The sequence below is a fragment of the Epinephelus lanceolatus genome, chromosome 1 (genome assembly GCF_041903045.1).
Source record: "Epinephelus lanceolatus isolate andai-2023 chromosome 1, ASM4190304v1, whole genome shotgun sequence".
Taxonomy (NCBI): Eukaryota; Metazoa; Chordata; class Actinopteri; order Perciformes; family Serranidae; genus Epinephelus; species Epinephelus lanceolatus.
Window position 1 is genome coordinate 51063479 of NC_135734.1, and position 6000 is coordinate 51069478.

The 6000-nt window shown below is 41.3% G+C and overlaps 1 protein-coding gene across 4 annotated transcripts in view; it reads right to left on the reverse strand.

The window, feature by feature from the left end:
• pcbp4 (poly(rC) binding protein 4) overlaps nt 1–5759 on the reverse strand; it is a 250479-nt gene extending 244720 nt beyond the window's left edge. For all 4 annotated transcript variants that reach the window (XM_078171951.1, XM_033625743.2, XM_033625744.2 and 1 more), the window contains exon 1: nt 5219–5759. The gene's annotated coding sequence lies outside the window, so the exon portion shown is untranslated. The remainder of the gene's footprint in view (nt 1–5218) is intronic.
• Between the last annotated feature and the right edge of the window lie 241 nt (nt 5760–6000).

Here is a 6000-nt window from a genome sequence, read left to right on the forward strand (position 1 = left end):
TACAAACATTCATTCATTCATTCATCTTCTAACTGCTTCATCCTCTTGAGGGTCGCGGGGGGGCTGAAGTCTATCCCAGCTGACATTGGGCGAGAGGCAGGGTTCACCCTGGACAGGTCGCCAGACTATCGCAGGGCTGACACATAGAGACAGACAACCATTATACCTACGGACAATTTAGAGTTATCAATTAACCTGCACGTCTTTGGACTGTGGGAGGAAGCTGGAGTGCCCGGAGAGAACCCACGCTGACACGGGGAGAACATGCAAACTCCGCACAAAAGGGCTCCCACACCCGGGATCGAACCGGCAACCCCCTTGCTGTGAGGCGACAGTGCTAACCACCACACCACCGTGCCGCCCTCAACAAAACATTTTCCTGCAATATAAATGATAGACTGAAAACTTTATCTTAATAGATAAAACAGATGTTGACAAAGTTTTCCTTTGGGGACAGAATTTACAGTTGAAAACATCTAATATATTGAAATATATCACATAATACTTTGCAAACTGCAAAACCTTTAAAACTGCAGTAATATTGTATCCAGTCTCTAGTTTCATGATAACATCGTATTGTTCAGCCTCTGATGTTTCCCACCACAAGAGAAAATACAATTAAAAAAAACAGTCATAAAAATAATTGTTAGTTGCAGCGATAATGAATGAATGAATGAAATCTTCGCAGTGTTCACTCCATGATGTCTCAGCATGTATCTCTGTATCAATGGCACCTAAAAAAAATCCTTGCACAAACTGAAATAAATACAATAATTTTTGTGCTGGATTTGAAAAAGCTTCTTAAAAATATTTTGAATCAACTCTTCTGATTAAGTCTTGTGCGAAAAACAAATAAAAAGCTGAACCTCTTCGGTTTTTGTGTTATTTTGCTTAATGGTACAAACACTCCTGGAAAAATAAATAAAAAATTAAAAGGGAATTTCTAGATAAAGATTAACTTAAGAAGACAGCCTCTTGATTTTAGTTGCAGATCAGATCATATGAGGGATGTGAGCGATGTTTTAAGTGAGACTTAATGAGCCCCTGAGTGACTTTTTCTTGTGTCCACTAGAAACCAACTGGTTTGCAGCACAAACATTCATTTTAATGGACCCTGAAGTGTTGAAATGTTTCTGCTCATCACTGTTAATTTGTAAAGAATCCATTAAAACACGAGCTCTACACAATCCACAGGACAGCTATAACATCTGAGTACTGCCAGCTGAGGTTCATTGTCTTATACGATGCATCACAGCAGAGCTGATGTGACGACTCTTTAAGCCGTGTCTGGGGCATCAGTGACGGCCTGATATCATGATGGAGTACGGTAGACTGCTACGGCATCACTCAACATCCTTGACTAGTCCAGCAGAAAGCTTTTACAGTGGAGATAATGCAGCAGGAGAAAGGATGTCCTCACTGGACGCTGGCCTCATATTCTGTAAATCTCAAGGCCACTGCTGTAACTATGAGGTCACTGCACTGCAGGATCAGACCGTTAAAGTGCTTCAGAAGAGTTTCAGTCACATGTTTGATTTAAACCATTCAGAGTGTTATTTGGTTCTCACTGAACAAAAAGCAACAAACCAGGGGCGCAACAATAAATCTGTCTGAATCAAACTATAGATTCAATTATCAACATTCAGATATTATCAATGCAAAGTGAAAACATCTATTTAAATCTTTAAGATACGCCTTTATTTTGAAACTCCCATGGCACATCTGCTTTACAGTTTCTGTCCAAGCGCACGTCACTCTAAAACATTCAAAGAGAGCTAATGGCCCAGCGTCAGGCAGATAATGGGATGGAGCAAGAATAAAAGACAACGAGGATGATTACTGTTATCATCTCGTATCGATCACAGACCCCTGAATTGAATCGACTGACGGCAGACTTTGTGATATCAGCAAATATATTTATTGTTGTCCTAAGAATCTATATAATATGGTATTGTGATGACACTTGTGATTTACACCCTGCTGCAAACTACTGTGAAAATTCTGAATGTTCAAGTAAAATAAAATGATCTTGCTGAAGGCTGTTTTACAGACTGAATGTCATTTCTGTTTTATTCAAACCAGTCACCACAAAAAAAATGTTGTCATTGTACGTTTCTGCAAACAATGGATGGGTTAGATCTGTATGTTATTATGTAGCGAAAAATATCAAAGCTTTTCAGTAATGCTGAGGTTAACATGTGGTTAGGTTTAGGCACAAAATCCACTCGGTTATGGTTAGGTAAAGATCATGTTTTGGCTTAAAATACCCGGTTTGTGGGGCATGATTCCCGCTGGAAATGCAGCAAACTTTTGGTTTAAGGAAAAAAAGTGCTTTCAATTACAACTGTTTTTGTGTGTTGGTCTGCAGCTTGGCAGGCATCTCACCCAGGTGTCACGCCATCCACCATCCCCTCCACCTCCAAACGACAAAGTCAGGTCACACTCTACGTCACTTTAGAAACGCTGATGTCGCACATATAAAACAATAACTGTAGAATCCAGTGGTGGAATGTAACTGAGTACATTTACTCATGTTCTATACTTTAAGCAACTTAAGTCTTTTCTTTTCATGCCACTTTATTTTTCTACTCCTCTGCATATCTGAGGGAAATACTGTACTTTTAACTGCACTACATTTATCTGAAAGTTTTAGTTACAAGTTACTTTATGAGTTACGATTTTTTTCATTAATAAAAATCAGAGTTTATAAAACATGATGTTTTGATAAAAAATTAAACTACCAAACAGTTTTTACAATTTCAGCTCAAACAATTAGTCAAAAAATCATTTGGCTGATTGACAGAAAATTATTTGGCAACTTTTTTATTAAACTTTTTTTTTTTTTTTTTTTTAATTTTAAGGCATATTTGGGTGTGTTGTTTTTATTTTTCCTTTTTTTTTACGGTTTAATTTGTTTTTAGATTTCTCTGCATTGGGTTCTTTTACTTTTAATACTTTAAGTAAATCTTCCTGGTTACACTTAATTACTTTTAAGTAAGCTTTTCAATGCAGGACTTTTACTTGAGTATTTTCCCAGTGTGGTATTGGTACTTTGACTCAAGTAAAGGAACTGAATACTTCCTCCATTATTGGTAACATCTTTGTGGTTTGCAGAAATGTACAACAACAGCATTTTCTTGATGTGACTGGGCTGTTTTTACTTCATTACTATTTTACTACAATGCTCCTTTTCAAGAATTAAGAATCAGTAATAAGCAGTAATTCATCATCAGTGTTTTCTCCTGACAGGTCGTCTCACTCAGTATGGTGCTGCAGTACAGGGACTTGTTCTGTGTCTGTGGAAACACTGAGGGCCGGGCGTCATAAAGGGTCACAAGGTTAATATTGGGTTAGAGAAGAAGAATAGATAATAAATTCGGACACACAAAATTCAGTTTCTTATCTCTATGTTAGGCTTTTGTCTAACTGTATAGTTCAACACTACTGATATAATCACACACTACAGATATCTAAAAGTAAAACTCTTAATGAGTCACAATTCTGCCTCATCAAGTCCTGCAGAGCTTCACCATTAACCTTATTACTTCTGCACAGTTTCCAACATAACTCATGTCATATGGCTTCAGTATTGTCACTTATTATGTTATGCATAGTTTTAATTTCACTTCACTTCTTACGGACAAAAAGCTGATGAAAGCTGCTTTTCTTTGTCTTTTGTGAAAACAAATTAAATGTGTTTGCATTTTGAACTTACAAAGAGATGTAAAGACGTCCCTTTGGACTTAAGGAAACAGTGGTGGGTGTTTGTCACCATTTCATGACATTTCCTGCACTAAAACATGAATTAGCTGAACTGAGAAAATAATGACTAACTGGTAACGACATCACTGTTAGATGCAGCCCTGGTGTTATCTTGTCTTATAATTTTACATCTGCAAGCCTCTCAAAACGGTGCAAAAATCGATGCTTTTTTTCAGTTACTTTGATAATTTTATCGCTCCAGCACCTCAATTCAATTATTTCTGAATTACATCTACACTACAAATACAAGATACAATCTATGAAGGCATGGTGAGTCTCTGACCTACGTGTGAGGAGGGGAAGTATCTGGACATATATTAGGAGCTACAGGCAGGTTATGATCCACTAAACAACCTTGTTGGTTCTTTCTGATTTCTCCTACAGGGACTGACATTTGCATCGTAGCCTGTAAAATACATCACAGGATTACTCTGCCTCTTTTTTGCATAGGATTATCTTCAGCTGAGCATTATAGCCCTCCAGTGAGAACACGAGGCGATCAGACCTTTCCAATTACTGAGCCACACTTTCCCATAAAGACACCAACACCCTTCTCCCCACACACACACACACACACACACACACACAGCAGGCAGAAGGTAGAGCATAGTTTGAATGTCTTCTGCCTCCAAACTAGGCTGCTGATGTAACGAGTGAACATCTGTGAGCCTCGGGGAGGACTGAGCCATATGCCACCCAAATTTTAGGAGCTGCTGAGGGGGGGGGGGGGTATGATGCTGTGGGTGGTGGCAGAAGTGGTAATCAGAGTGGGGTCCTCCAGGGGCCCCACCTCAGGCGGACTCAGTTACTCCAGTGAGAGGAATTAGGAAGAGTGGGGTGTCGTTTCTGCGTAATTCAATTTTCAATTATAATAATAATAAAACAACGTCAGTGAGGGCGCACACTGAGTGCGTTAATCAGAGGTTACATTCCCAGCCATCGTCTCCCTCCTCCGGCCCTGCACAGCCCAGCGGTGCCCGGGACCACACCGGAGCTTTAATGTGCGTGTGAGGGGGAAACGCTGAGTCCCGCGGTGCTGTGTGAGGACGCACCGCTTTACCGGCTCTGACAGGCAGCGCCGGCACATTGTTTCCAACCGCCGGTGATCGTTACGGCTGTAACAAGGCACATGTCGCGTGTTTAATCACAGCATTGGGTCATGATGATGATGATGATGATGATGAGTGAAACAGCCCGGAGTGTGCAAACACCGCTGCAGCCGCATTCAGCTGCTCTGGAAGTTGAGCAGCCGCCGGTGACCGCGCTCCGCCGCACCGACAACAACCCCGGAGCTCCTGATATTAACACACTTCACAATACAAGTCCGAGTGTTTAACTCCGGAACCTCATGCGCTTTATGTGACGTGCACATGGCTCACACACACACACGCACACACACACATATTCCCAGCACAAAAACATTTGCGATGCGATCGGGCAGCACAGATTGTCTTACCGTGAGGAAGAGGAAGAAGAAACGATGCAGAGTGGATGAAGAAATTATAAATCCTTAGTTGGTGCCCGCATTGTCGGACGGAGAAGAGGAAGAGGAGGAGGAGGAGGATGAGAGGGAGCAGGCTGCTACTGTGAGGGAATAATCCGACTGTCAGTGACAATAAACCGAAGAGCAGAGGAGGGGGGGGGGGGGGGTGATACCCCATCCAATTAGAAACAGCGGGATTGATTGTCACAGGAAATAAGGCAGTCAGTGTTGGGAGTCTGTCAGGATGGGACAGCCTCTGATTGGACACCAGCTTTATTGTTTTATAGCAGAGGGGAACATTTTAAAATATAATGGAGCCAATAAAACATGTACACATGAATCCTGATTACGGCGTGACGAGTGTGACTGCCAGCTGTTACTGAGGCTGACTGCACACACACACACACACACACACACACACACACCCACACACACTTTGAGCATGCTGTGCACATTTCCTTCACTATAAAGTCCAGTGTGTGATATGCAGAGCTGAGATTAGTGGTGCACATTTCCATATTCAAAGCTGGAGCTGCCAGACTCCCCTCCATCTCCCCTCCATCTCTCCTCCGCTGCCGCCATCTAGAGTGAGGACGAGGTCATTAAAGAGAGGAAGGTCTTATCTTTTTATTATAACAAGCCGTCATACACTGACTCCATGTGACTATAAAACATATTCCATATTCTTATCCTGATTAAAAAGTTCATTCAAACAACAGTGAGTGTCAGGTGGGTTTGGAAACTACAAAAAGTCA